Source organism: Oryza brachyantha, chromosome 2 (genome assembly GCF_000231095.2).
Source record: "Oryza brachyantha chromosome 2, ObraRS2, whole genome shotgun sequence".
NCBI lineage: Eukaryota > Viridiplantae > Streptophyta > Magnoliopsida > Poales > Poaceae > Oryza > Oryza brachyantha.
Window position 1 is genome coordinate 6033448 of NC_023164.2, and position 15603 is coordinate 6049050.

Genomic DNA, 15603 nt, shown 5'->3' on the forward strand with positions numbered 1-15603 from the left:
CCGTCCCAAATTTTGTGTGCAGCTATTAAGTAAAATGTGTGAAAACTACTTCTAAAAATCACATACTAATCATGCACTATAATTAGCGGATGGTTGGTAACATGAAGTTAATGTAAGTGGCAAAACGTATAAAATCGTTTGTATTTGTACTCATTTATAAAAGAGAGTAAATTTCACAGTATGTTTTCTTTAAAATTATTAAGCATAAATATATTAGTTAAATATGATGTATAAGTTAAAACGTGGTTTTTAACTCATTAGAGATAGGTATGAGATGACCTATTAAGACAACAAGTCCAAATGAGTCGAGTCATAACGAGCCAAAATCCACCCACTAGCCGCCACCACCACACTCTAAATCCTAATCGCACTCCAGCAAAAAACCTTTTTGCTGACCCGTCTGCCCGTCTCAAGATATTTAGAATTATGAAGCCCTAAAATGTGGCTTTTGCTAAAATATCATTGCTTAGATGTGATTCAATAGAATGCCATTATCAATTGAGGGATGTTCGCTCCATTTATTCTATTTTCTCCTGAACTAAAATGAGTTTGTTCTTGCTTTCTCCGTTTTCTATTATGTCATTTGATCTATCGTAAACCAAACATATATAACTTTGATCAAATTTATAGAAAATAAAACAATATTTATAGCATAAAATAAATATATTATAAAAATATAATGACAGGTTTAGCGAGACTATGGCCGCGTTGGTTTGGGTTTGTTTTTGATAAGTTATCTGGCATGAAAAACGTAGTAGTCCCTCCATGTTTAAATATATGACGTTTGAACTAACCAATGTGATATAAAAAATGGGAGGGAGTAATAGATTAGTACATGTCAATTAATTATTAATTATAAAAATTAAAAATATATTAATATGATATTTTAAAACAACTTTTCTGTAAATTTTTTTCACAAATACACACCGTTTAACAGTTCAGTAAGTATACGCATGGAAAACGAGGGAATCTGGATAAGTAACCGGAACAGCCGCACGAGGCTTTTTTGATGTAAGTATATGTTTTTGCTTCTAAAATCGATCAAATTTAAAGATGTTTGATTTAGGATACAACCAAAAACAAAAGTAGTGAGGGGATGTATGGCCAAACTAAAAAAGGAAAATTTATAATCATGTCATTGTAATTTTACAAAGTTAGAGATATGTCATTGATATCTTCAGAGGTGAACAGAACCCAAAACTCGAGTAAGGGCACCTCACTATTATAATGTTATAATGGTTAGTGATTTGAAAATTTACAAATGACATTAGGATCAAAATGATATATATCTATTTAAAAAATTATAACAACACACTTAGCAATTTTCCTGGTAAAATACCACCGAGAGGCTAATGGCTTTGTTCCCCGCCGACGAAACACCCGCGGCGAAAACCATGACCTAGCTGGTGGCGGCGCAGCTACCTAGATCCTCTCACCGGCCGAGGACGGCAGCTGGTGGACGGAGGCGGCGTGGCCGGCGGGGACGGTTGGCTCCGGAGGGAGTTGCCTAGTTTCGTCTCTCGTCCGGTCCTCCCGTTCCCGTTGCCCCCCAGGAGGAGGTCTCCGCGACCAAGCACGCAACAGGGCGCCACTGTGGTGGTGCTGGTACGTACGCACATCATCGATCGCCTTGCATGCCATTGCCTTGCCTTGCTTCCTGTTCTCTTCTCCAGCAATTTCCTTCCCCTCCAAGGAAGGAAGCTATCGGTGTTGGAAACTGGGTGCGTGTGTTCTGTTCTGGTCCGGTGCCATTGTGCGTGCCAGGTGCTCGGAGAAATCCCCATGAAGCATATGCGACCACTCGTGCCAAGGTGGCTGCCGCTTCTGCTGAGTAATATACCAAGTGATTAAAGTTAATTTACTGATGAGATAGCCATGTCGATCATTATAGAGTGCTCGATGTGCTGGTTAGCGCAGGGTAGGAAGAGTGTCTTGACAACTGAAGATTAGGAAAGTATTTTTCTTACTCCGTTGTATATCCATTCATTTCTAGCATGTCACCTAAATAGTTATTAATTTTTTTTTGAAAGATGGATTAATACGAGATTTATCACTCCATAAATATGCAAATTTAAATTTAACTTGTACATGTTGTAACAAAAATAACAAATTTAACTATGAATGTGCGCATACTAGTTTATTTATTTATTTCTTTATAAGTTTTACATGTCTAATTTGAACATGCAAATTTGTGGAATGATATATCTCATATTAATCCATCTTATCATTTTTTCTTTCAAATTTCTTGACAACTATTTAAGTGATATACAAAAAAGGCGTGTATGTTCAACCAATAGATGATCATCTATCTCCCTAAATCAGGGAATACTAATTAACCTCACACAATGTGGACGCTACCAAAGAAAAAAATGTTTGTATTGGACCAAACATCAATCCTCGTTCATAGTTATTTTGAGTTTAGCTCAACTCTACTTTGCTAGCTAGTAGGTGGATCTCTGCGTATATGTACAATACAACGCAAAATGCACATACTTTGGCATGCAATGTGCAGCCCTGACCAAGATGCATGTCAAATACATCTTATCCCAATTGTCGGGTTCTGAATGAAATTAAATTTTCAGATCAACGAGTCCGTATGTTGTAGGGGATTTATCATTATACAGGTGCATCGGTGCTTGTCATTGCTTGTAAACTTATGGCAAAGTTGCAGCTGTTGTAACATGACTTTCCTCCTTGGGGTTGCTTGAACTAGATACTAGGAGTATCTCCTAGCTCTGTTTTAAGATATATTTCAATCTTGAGCTTATTGTATCATACAGTCAGCCAGTCAGGATTGCTACTCTAAACCATTTTTTTTTCTCCTTTACATGCTGAAAGAAGTAATGGTAGTAACATGCTGTATATTTCTTGCTCATGTAAACAAATAGCAACGATTTGATATTATCTCATCACCTTTTCATATTGCTGTAGAATGATAAAAAAGGAAAGGTTTGTGAAAGCAAGTCAGCAAAAAGGTCATTTTCAGGTCCACAGGTAATTTTACAATCAAACAGATAATTTCAGCAAAAATGGTAGTAGCAGGCTGTGCTAGTGGCATCACATTGCTTAATTCAAATAAAGGAAGGTAAACTATCCATGTATGCTTTCTTGGCAGAGATTGTGATTCTGAGAGGCCCTTGGGCCATTCATTACCTTAGTTTTTTTTTTAAAAAAAATTGTGAATTAGTATGTCGTGAACTCATGTGATACTAAAATTGCTGTTCAGATGCCTATGAACCAGTTAAGTTCTAGTATATTCTTAGTGTAAACACATCATTATGGCACAAAACGAAATCCGGTAGATCTCACTGTATAGACAATCAGGAACTCTCCATGAACTAAGCTGTATGAAGTATTTGTTTTCTCCCAAATCAAAGGTGGCCAGAAACAGGATTTTTTATGAACACATCTCATCTTGTGGCACATTGTGAATTATTTGTAGTCTCAAGATCTCAACTTCTAGGAATTGATCAAAGCTGTATATGCAGCATATGAACCATCAAAGTCAGACTTGGTGCTACTCATATGCAAGCTACCATGGAGATGGATTTTCATCATTCGGTTTGATATACACTTTTTTCTTGCATGCCGCATAAATAGTTATTAATAATATTGACAACATGAATTAATATGAGATATATTAATCCAGAAATATGCAAGTTCAAATTTGACTTCTACAAGTTGTAAAAGAAACAAATTAAATAAAAACTAGTATGCCCATATTCAAAGTTAAATTTTTTATTTTTTTATAACTTGTAGAAATCGAATTTGAACTTGTATGTTTATGGAGTGATATATCTCATATTAATCTATCTTGTCAAATTAATTCAAAATTGATGACTATTTAGATGATATGCAAGAAACGCGTGGATATTTAACCGAGTGATAAAAACACCTTTCCCAGCTACCATTAAATGTAAAAACTGTCCATTTACCTGACAACATTGGAGAACTATACATACTCATCTCAAATGTCTCTTTCATCATCATTTCATAGTTCATAACCAAATTGAGCTACTTTCTGTTATTGTCAATTCAGCTACTAAATTATATGAAGCCCCAAAGTCGCAAACTGTTTTGCAAATGTTATTTGTTGCTACACTTCATTTATGAACTGAATTGATTTGTTTCAGGATTAGTAAGAGTAACAAGGAAAATGGACCCGCTGTTGTGGTTAACCAGTACATTGGAAAGTTAATAAAGAACTGCAGGATCGACTTCTGAAATCTCAAAAGGACCTATACCTTCAGTGTTAGTATCGATGTTATTCCTTTACATCTGTTCTAGGTTTGCAACCGATCCAATATGTTTGCCATGACCATGTCAGGTACAGAAATATGCTGCAATAATCTGCAGATTTTGCAAGACTGGCACTTCATTAAGTCTTGTTTGAAATCAATGATTCTTGGCTAGAGCTGGGTGATAAATCTGTTGAACTCTTACAGATAAATGTACTTGACTATCTTTTATGGGCAGATGCACTTGACCAAAGTTTAGTTCTGCTAAATATCCTTTTCTTATTGTCTGCTTGAAGTTATTGAGGAGGGTATTTCTATGCTGTCGATATGTTAGGTTGCTGATCTGTCAGGAGAGCTAATGAGGCTTGCAAGCGGGCGTATATCTGTTGAATATGCCAAAAACATTTTTGTGCATTTGTACGTGATATATTAGGACGATAATAGTCAGATGAAGGAGAAGATGGAGACTATGCTGCAAATTGATTTATACCAGATTCCTTATTCATGACCTTTATTTGAAAATACCTGTAACAGCATGACTAAGAGTTGAAGCATATTATCGTTTCCTTAAGTGAAACTATATACAGGTATGTTATACATAGATCAGCACTTTTTAACATGTTATATAGATTAGTTTTTAACATGCACAGGCCTTTGTAACTTAGTTCCGATGTATCTTATTATTAATGCTTATTTATACCTGGCTGTTAATAATCTTTCTGCCGTGGTTTCTACTATCTGCTAAATTCTATCTATATTTTGCCCAATCGTAAATATCACACTTTTGTTTGGTGACTTGTTCTTTTATCCAAGATCTACTTTTCCTTTTTGGTACAACTGACATGGAATTTTTGTTTTGTAACTTGCTAAGCTATTGAACAGGACAGCAATAGGTTGTGAGACGAGGTATTTACTTTCTTGATTGCTATATTAGATATTCAATTTCGTATTGTTCTTGTTCGTATTCTTTTAGGTTTTCTTTTGTAATTCCCACGGGAATCGTTCTATTTCATATGAAGCCCACACGTTTTAAACACTACTTGGGGATTGGAAACTTAATGAGTAAGCACAACTATAATTGGGTTCTTCCAACTGTAGTACCCCTCTTTGTCGATGCTTAGCTATTGATTGTGCATGTTGCTACTAAACTTTTGTAGCATTTGTTTAACAATTAATCTTGCAATATATAGGGTATATGGCAGATAAACATTTCATTGTTATATGAATATAAGTGGTCATCATTTGGCTTTTTAAGAGAAAAGGTGAAACAACATGTTCTCAAACAAAAAATAATAAAATATTTATATATATGTTCTTTGTGATCTAAAAACAAATGTTAAAAATAAACTATGATTAAAAAGCCTAAAATTAACTCTAATTTAAGGTTGAAGTTTTAAATTTCGGCTAATAAGCAAAAGATAAGAGTGTGATTGTATAGTACATTGACAACGGAAACGTTATGTTTAGACCGTATCAAGTTGAACCAATGCAAAGCTTATATTTATTAATGGAGAGGTATCGTATTTCATTTTGGACACTACTTTTGATATTCCAGTAAGAAATAACATGAAAGAAAAATATATACTGTCCATTCGACCTCATAGAGAGTTCAAGTCTGCAAACCGCAAAGAAAATAGAGATGGACAGGACAGTACGGCATAGGTTACGCAACAAACTGAGGTGGCGTTTAGTTTGCAAAAAAAATTTATAAAAACATCACATCAAGTTTTCAGATACATATTTGAAGTATTAAACATAGTCTAATTATAAAATAAATTTTAGATTCCGGCTGAAAACCGCGAGACGAATCTTTTGAGTCTAATTAATCCATCATTACTACATGTTGGTTATTGTAGCACTTATGGCTAATCACTTTCTAATTAGGCTCAAAAGATTCGTCTTACGATTTTCTCCATAATTGTGTAATTAGTTTTAATGTTCATATATATTTAATACTTTATTTATGTGTTCAAATATTCGATGTGATGTTTTTGATGAACATTAAAACTAATTGCACTTCTTCCAAAAATTTTCTTAACCTAAACACACATAGTTACAGCTGTTCCTACTCTACATGGTCTCTCATTCTTTTTTTTTTCCTTTTTTCGAGAATACACAAAAGTCTGCAGATCGGTCATTGATAGAAGAAAGGACATTTTTCCCTACTATATAAAAAAGAAATACTTTTCCTTTTGTCTTTCAGCTTGTGCTTTGCCTCCAAGATTGCATTCTGATTGCTGCCCTGTATAGCCCAATGAATTGTACTCTTGTGTCAGGTGCTGAATCTGATCCCATGTGATGCCCATGTCCCCTAATTTCTGTCAGTGTAGTGGGCTTGGCATCAGCACTGCCTACCTACTTTAGGTGGTGCATAAAAGCTGTTTTTTTTATCAGATTATTTCTAGGTTTTCTGTGAACTTTTTTTTTCAAATTATTAAATTTTGTATTTTTTAAAAAATATAGAAGCTCTTCGTCTTACCTTTGAGAATATATTTTTAATTTTATAATAGTTAATTTTTATCACTTATACTATTAGTATTTATAAAAAACCATATAATCTTTTATCTTTTATTAACCAAAAGCCAAAGATGTTTGATCGATTCCATTTCATCATAACTTTCTATGTGGTTAGTTCTATGATACCTTTCTGAAGGCCTTTTTGCACTTTACAGTTCTTACTGGTTTCATGCTAGTGTTAACTAATGAAAGCTTTAGGGAGTGTTTGTTTCCCTAAGATTTTTTTAAGTGTCTGTCACATCGAATATTTATACACTAATTAGAAGTATTAAATATAGACTATTAATAAAATCCACCCATACTCTGAACTATTTCGCGAGACGATTCTATTGAGCCTAGTTAGTCCATGATTAGCAAATATAATGCTACAGCAAACATTTGCTACTCATGGATTAATTAGGCTTAAAAAATTTGTCTAATGAGATAGCCTTTATTTATGTAATTAGTTTTATTATCAGCCTATATTTAAAACTCCTAATTAAGGTCCAAACATCCGATATGATAAGTGACTATAAAAAGTCTCTGGATCTAAATAGCCACGTAAGTCATGGTCCAGTTAACATAGCAAGACATCAATGATGCTTTCCCCCATTGGCTTTGATCAATGCAGTGTAGAGAATATTAGTAGTACATGCTGTGGTATAACACCAAACGTAATCATCGTATGAGTACCCTCTGTTGTCCTGCCTATTAATGACCACACGTTGCAATTGTAAAGGAGCCAATGAGGGTTATGGGGCACAATGATGGTGGCAGAGGAATATTCTTCAACAATTAGGCAGCTTTCTTAGGAGAAATGGCAGGGGGAGGAAAAATTAAATGCAGAAGCTTTAATTCCCAAAAACATCGCATTGAATTTTTGGATATCTAAACGAAGCATTAAATATATATAAACATTAACACTAATTACATAGTTATGTAGGAAATAGTGAGACGAATCTTTTGAGCCTAATTAGGACGTGATTAGCCATAAGTGCTACAGTAACCAATATGTGCTAAGGATAGATTAATTAGACTCAAAAGATTCATCTCGCGGTTTGGGAGGCGGAATCTGAAATTTGTTTTGTAATTAGACTACGTTTAATGCTTTAAATGTGTGTTTAAAGTTTAGATGTGATGTTTTTACAATATTTTTTTTGCAAACTAAACAATGCCTTACAAGTAGAATTTCAGTTAGCCTTTTCTTCCTTCCACCCAATTTGTTTATCATGAGATACAGAAGAGGACATGAATATGTCATTTTCTCCTTGCATATCCAAACAAGACAGTTGAAAATGACATTTGCATATTCCTTTTTTTTTCTTATACCAAATCTCACCCCCATATTTTTGCTTATGGTTGTGCTTAGAAGTTAAAATTTAAATTTCTAACATCAAATTTAGAGTTGATTTTGGGGTTCTCATCGAAGTTTATTTTTCAATTTTGACTTATAGATCACTAAGAAAACATATATAAAAGTTGTGATCACAATTTTTTTTCCGTTTGCAAATATGTCGTCTGGACAATCAACCCCCCAAGGCTTTGCATATTCCTTTGTTATTCTCAAATATTGTAGGCAAATACATCCAAACAATCATATCCCCCCTAACTAGTTGGAATTCTTTTCATGTAGTGGCAGGACAGTAGGACACCATCTGAATTAATAAAACTGTCCAATAAGAAATCTTCCAAGCTAATGGGACCGACATTTCAAAATTCGGTAATTTTGTAAAGTTTCTGGATGGGTATGTAGCTAGTTTTTGGCAGATAACCAGTTAAATTCCTGCAGAGTTTTAACATTATCATGATTTTGTTCTCATCTTTCTACCATTTTGACCACTAATCAATAGAACCCTATGCAATTTTTCTTTTATTGGTATAATTTTATGATTTTTTATTTCTTGTGCCTTTTAATATTTATTTTTAGAACAAACATCCTTAAACTTATTTTTAAAATATGCATCATATGTCCACGTCACCCTACGTAGCGCAAAAATACAACATTTTCGTAGCATAATCTGAATTTGTTCTAAAAATAAATACTAAAAAAGATACTAGTAATAAAAAAAATATAATTTTACATTACCCTTTTTTTCGGGTGATTGATGACATCGATGTAAGTTTGGTCAATGGTGCCTTCAATGCTGCTAGTGGAGCAGAGCAACATCACACGATAATATACAAAAATAGACTGTGGTCAGATGTACGAATGGGAACAAATCCGCACGGAAACAAGTTGAGACTAACAAACGAAATTACCCAAGTTGCAATTCTACATGGGATTTATCAGTATTTTTTCTCTTTTTTTTTTGAAGGAGTACATGTGATTATGAATCAATTCACATGCAGCGACAGCTTTCTTTTTGAGGGAAAGTAGTATCCTTTTTCCTTTGAGACAGTGATATGCTTTGAACTCTTTAACTTTAGGATGAGGCTACTTTTGCAACTTAATTATTTTTTTCATAATATAAGAATTTTTTAGTCTTATCTATATCCATGCTAATTAATAAATTTAAACATAAATAGATGAGCCTGTTAAGGTTAGAATATTATTTTAGATATAAAATGGAGAAAGGGGTACTTAACGTCTGAATAAACCTAATTACCTTCTCCGAAGTTATATCCTCGCTTATGCTTATAAGCTAAAATGTAAATTTTCAAACTTAAATTTAGAGTAGATTTTGGATTCATTTTTATTTGTTTATTTTCAAATTTGGCTTTTAGATCGCTCAGAACACATATATAAAAGTTTTAATCATAAATTATTTTTTATTTATAATATATCATTTGGTTTTTCCCTAACAAAACGAAACAATTACCTCATAGGTTTGGCGACAATCAAGCGTAATATACTAAAATGTTATGCTATGCTCTGAACGATGTTCCTGTCTTGCTATGTTACTCCCTCGTTATGCGTGCACAATAGCACGACTAAATTAGATGATTCCCGTAGAGAACCAATATGTAAATAATAATAATAATCTACGGCATGGGAGAAAAAAAAAAATCAAAGCTAATCACAAATTATTGTGAGCACAATCTTTGAAAAAAAAATGAAAAGTATTCCATGGGATCTTCGATATCTCGAAACTGTACCAGGCATTTTACGCAGTTGAATTCTTGCGATACTCATAAATTTAGATGAGCAAAGTACGCGGTCTATTCTTAAATTTGCATTGGACCAATTTGTCATCCAGGTTTATTAACTCGTAAATTAGGTATCTGAGACTCTAATCTTTATCAATGTATTTACCCTCGTTCGTCTGTGCCCCTAATAACCCAAATTCTCTCTTTTTCACGCTTATGTTTTCTAACATGTTAAACGGTATATTTTTTACTAAAAATTTTATATTATATAAAAGATACGCTAAAAATCATATTAATGATTTTTTAAAAAAATTTATATAGCTATTAATTAATTAATTAATTAATTAATAATATGTCAATTCGATAGTACGTTTTCCGGTTACTGCCGCCAGCCAAGAACATGGCCTACTGTAGTTTGGATTCTAACCGTGGCCGCCACTGTGGTGACAACTGACAAGCCCCTCTACTAGATTATAGATTTGGATGGGGATTGATTTGAGGTTATTACAGTGGATTGGTCTAAGGCCTTGTTTAGTTCTCAAAATTTTTTTTTCAAAAACATCATATCGAATTTTTGGATTAGTGCATGATTAATTATAAGTGCTACAGTAATCAACATATGCTAATGACGGATTAATTAGGCTCAAAAGATTCGTCTCGCGGTTTCTAGGCTAGCCGTGAAATTCGTTTTTTCATTCGTGTCCGAAAACCCCTTCCGACATTCGGTCAAACGTTCGATGTGATGTTTTTGCCAAAAAATTTTGGTAACTAAACACCACCTAAATGCAAAATGATGGCCACCGCGGATGTTGATGTTAGCGATTGAGCTGCATCATATGTTTTTTCTTCTCATTAGTAAGTATATGCATATTGTCCAAAAATGATTTTAACTAAAAATATTATTAACTCATTATTATCATCATTTTTTCTACATATCATCAATCGGTACATTGATTTATAAATTTGTTAATAGAATGTGGGCTGATCGCCTCCATATTATCTTTTTCTTCCAACATGTAAAGTAGACAGATGGTGAAGGGTCACTGATATGTGGGCACTTTGCTGCCTTTAAAAAAGATGGGGAAGAGTAACGCTTCGTTCTTCTATGGAAATTATTCTCGGTTTTTTTCAATATGTTTTTTTCGCAAAAGTTTGTATATACAAAATAATCATCTCACATTTTAAAACTAGATTTTTAACTTTAATTTTATTGTTTATACTATTAAATACTTATAAAATATTAGATAATCCTGCATCTGGAAAATACAACATATGTGGTAGACTGGTGAGAGATTCATCACTACCATCACCGTAATAACTTTTTTAAAGGAATATAGATCTTAAAAAGCGCTATACAATTTGGACCTACATAGATGGTACATTGGTCCAATTTTAAATTGACCATGTATGTTGCTTTAATTTACAACCAACTGAATGCGACCATATTTTTGAGTTCCAATGGCTTCACTTGACTTAGGCCGTGTTCTTCGCCCCCGTCAAGTTAACTTATCTTCTCGCTTTTCGCACGCATGTTTCCGAACTACTAAACTGTATATTTTTTGTAAAAATTTTCTATAGGAAAGTTGTTTTAAAAAATTATATTAATCCATTTTATATATTTTTTAATAATTAATAATTAATTAATAATATACTAATCTATTACAACGTTTTTCGTGTTAGGAATAAGTTAACTTCCCCTTATCTGACGAACGCGGCCTTAGTTCGGTATGGATTGGCGTGAATTTTCATGCTATCCTATGAGTTGCCATTTGCCACGTTGATAAATGAAAATAAAATATTGAGTTATTATTAAAAGCTAAAATTTATTTTTTAAAGCAAATATATATATATATATTCACGGAACATAGTATTTAGCCGTTTAAAATATTGCTAATAAAAATAGAGGAGTAGCCTGACCAATTAAGTTGTTTAAAATAGAGCTGATTGTGTATTTTTCTCCTCTTTTCTAACTTCTTTTCACACGTTCTCCGTGTACATGTTTTCTAAACTATTAAATAATATTTTTCAATGAAAAATTTCAATGAAAAGGTGGTTTTAAAAAACCAACATATTTTTTAATTTTTTTATAGCAAGAACTTAATTAATCAAACGGTAATCCACCGATCAGCATTTGCGAATAGGGTGAGCCCTGTCGTTATATAACACACCATGGTCCTTGACCTTGGGGACACCGAAGAGGAGGACCCTGCCCTTCGTTGTCCTGTGGTGTGCGGCGAACAATTTGACCATCATCGGTTTGGCATTGGCATGTGGAGCGCCGCTGCATTTTCGTTGAGAGATCCAATCAAGATTCCGCCTCAAATCCCGTGCTGCTGCTGCTTTCTTCTTCTTCCTCCCTCTCGAGGCAGCAGCACATTGGAACGTCTGGATCAGGGCCGGCCTTTTTTTTTTACTGAGAGGCCCCCGTAGACCATGCAAATTACTTTTTTTCCCTTTGCAGGTAGAAGTAGAACATATAGTTTATAATTTCGTCGTTTTTCGACCAAATTTTAACAGTACTCCTAAGTTCATCTCTACTGGAGGAAAATATAGCAGTGGACCTCAGGGTTCGTGAAACTGTAGTAACCACCACGATAATCGTGGTTACCGTATGCTCCGTCCGGACACGGTAGCAGTAGGGCGTGGTTTGAATTGCTAAATTTCGTCGAAATACAAAAAATTGAGAGTTTTTTAAAGAAAAATATCAATGATATGGATCGATTTATGGAGTTGTCTAGTGAAAGAAATATATGAAATATGTGAATTTTAAATGACGATTAAGGTCCAAAATTTTTAACGATGAGTAAGGTAAGAGTAACTATAAAAAACATATAGTTAGACCCTGTTTGGTTTAGGTGACTAATACATTAGTCACTCCACTTTAGTCTATTTAGTACCTAAAAACCTAAACATGGGGGACTAAAATTATATTAGTCTATTAATCCCTTCCATAGGTACTTATTGAAACTAAAACTTCATTTTACACCTGCCCCCTAACAAAAATTTCTATATACGATACACTTTTAGTCTTTTTAACCAAATAGTAGGGACTAAAAATTTTAGTCCAGAGACTAATTTTTAGTCCTAGGACTAAAGAACTAAACACCACCTTAATCAGTTTGGGTAGCACGTACGTAAAAATTAAGGAAACACTTAAGGATAATCTGAACAAAGAACGTATCAGTGAGGGGGGCTAGAAAGCAATAAACGAAGAATTTCATCTTATTCGCGTCGATGCAAAGGCACCTTTGCTAGGCACAATTAGCCAAGATTTATTCTCTTTTAAAAATATATATGGTAAATTGAACTTATTTTAAATCGAAGTAATATTTAGTCTGTAGATAAAACAGTTCCTGGAGAGATAATGACCTATTGAATACAGAATGCTGATTTCGGCGGCATCAACGGGAACATTTGTTTCCTCACCCAAAAAAAAAACATTTTATTAGAGTAGGTAGTGGTGGTTGAATTGGGGTATGACTCTGAATTTTGTGTCAAGTGCATTTTAGAAAGTCTTCGTGATATCACCTTTATTAACAAATGGCTCGGCGTGACAGTGGATGTCATCTTGACTGTATGGTCCACTAGAAGCGGAAATTAGAGGCCGTGCTAAGGAAAATCATGGCAAAAGGAGGACTAAATCATCTCCCATTGAAAACACAATAGTTTATCATATTCCTTGTATTTCTAAAGATTATCATTTATCATGTACATGTAAATGATACATATTAGAACCTCAATGTGGTTCATATTGCTTCGTATGACTGCTCCTTTTTTTTTACTAAGTGGAAAACAAGGCTTTAAAACAAGGGGATATAGTTTTTTTTTCGAAATCTTTACTTTTGTGAAAACAAAGTTGTCAAAAATGTCTACTACTGTAAAAATGAAGTTGCCCCCGTTTTAATACAATTTTAAGCCTAATTTTTCAAGTAACTTGATCGAGCTCGATTTGAAAAGCTGTTGAGATTTATGGACGGTCTCTGTCCCTACATCTGGTGATAATTCGTTAGATTATATGTATATATTTGCGAATACTTCCAGATAAAATAAGGTTAATTACCCTGTTTGGGCTGTGATGTTCTCCGAAAACATTAGAATTCTCCCAGTTGTGTCAAAAGAAACCAAATTCATGATATTAATAGGAACAGGGAAGACATTAATGAACAAAAGAATAGAGCAAGTGGACTGTATACTCAGCACAGCATCACATGCAATGTAATGATGTAACTAGGTGTGCAACTCCATGTTACTATCACCGTCCTATAATAACTTTATTTTTTGATTTCTATGTCCAAAGTTTAATCATTTGTCTTATATAAAAATTTATAAAAAAATAAAAAAATAGTCATGCATAAAGTACTATTCATATTTTACCATCTAATAACAATAAAATTATTAATCATAAAAATATTTCAAATAAAATGAAGAGTCAAAATATTTGAAAAACTGAAAATAAATTTATTTCGGAACGGAGGTAGTAATTAGAAGTTAAATTAACATGCTCCACTCCGAAACTAGTAAATGCATATAGGTTAGAGAAGAACAGAAGCAGCACTTAATGAAATGAAATAGTAGACTCTCTTCATAGAAAATCACTCGATCACATGTAGAGGATATTTTCTCTATTTTATATTATTTTATATTATAAGATGCTTTGACTATATCTCGATGATTTATCCATAGATTTATAAATATGTTTTATATACGATGTGTTGTCTAGATTCATTTATTCTATATGAACCTAAAGAGAATCAGGATATCTTATAATATAAAATAAATATAATATATAATTAGCTTAGGCATAGCAATAAAATTTTAAAGAAATTAGTATCTACTAAGTACCACACATCGCGTAGGTTCATGTTTTCACCCGGGATTCGAACCAGTACCTTTGGGTAGGCTCACGTTTGGAATCATCGAAACAATTGGAAGCATATATAGAAATCAATCCATAAATAATATATTGGGATATAAATTTGAATCCTACGAATACTTATACTACATATTTGAGGGGTACTATATTCTATATATACATTGTGAGAACATTGTGAGAGAGAAGTGTCCTAAGTTATTGGTGACTTTAGCCTACACAACACATAGGCTCTCGGTCATAAGGCTATTTTGCATTGTAAGAGCAAGTTAGTCAACTGCGTACAAATATGGAGGAGCGAAAATGAGATACTCCATTCATCCCGTAACATAAGAGATTATACCTTTTTTACAAGAATTAACAAAATAGAAAGTCACGTCACAAAGGAGGCATACAATTATTTGCCCCCAGTAACGTATTTACTAGACCAACATATCAAAGATACTTAGATTAATAGATTAATTGTCATATCTAAAGTGGCAAATACTTAATGAGAAAATTAAAAAATACCATTGACAAACATCTAAGTCTAAGAAATACCATTGATAAATACAAGTTCTAAGAAATGCCATTGTACAAACAAATTTATCTGAAAAATGACATAACCGTTAGGGTTCTGTCCATTTCTACCGTTAAATGCACTGTTCACACTATATAGCACTTAACGGAAAAAAGTTAACGGAACCCTAACGACGATGACATTTCTTAGACAAATTCGTTTGTATGATGATATTCTGTAAAACTTACGCTCATCGATTGCATTTCTTAGAATTAAGTGTTTATCAATGACATTTGTTAGATTTTCTCTACAAAGATGGTAGTAGGAGGAATAAAATAATAAAAATTGATAGGTGGAGAATAAATTAGCATAAAAGTTGATAGATGTAGAATTAAGTAGTACAAAAGTTGATA

At 33.3% G+C, this 15603-nt stretch overlaps 1 long non-coding RNA gene across 3 annotated transcripts; it reads left to right on the plus strand.

Moving 5' to 3' along the window:
• Positions 1-1336: 1336 nt before the first annotated feature.
• On the plus strand, positions 1337-4951 carry LOC102707646. 3 transcript variants are annotated; one of them, XR_423144.2, is made up of 4 exons: positions 1337-1605; positions 2932-2994; positions 4134-4251; positions 4328-4951. It is a non-coding gene; the product is annotated as an uncharacterized LOC102707646 (long non-coding RNA). The 3 variants fall into 3 exon arrangements; XR_005811049.1 differs by having other exon boundaries at positions 4134-4951; XR_005811050.1 differs by lacking the exon at positions 1337-1605 and adding an exon at positions 1616-1811 and having other exon boundaries at positions 4134-4951.
• Positions 4952-15603: the final 10652 nt, after the last annotated feature.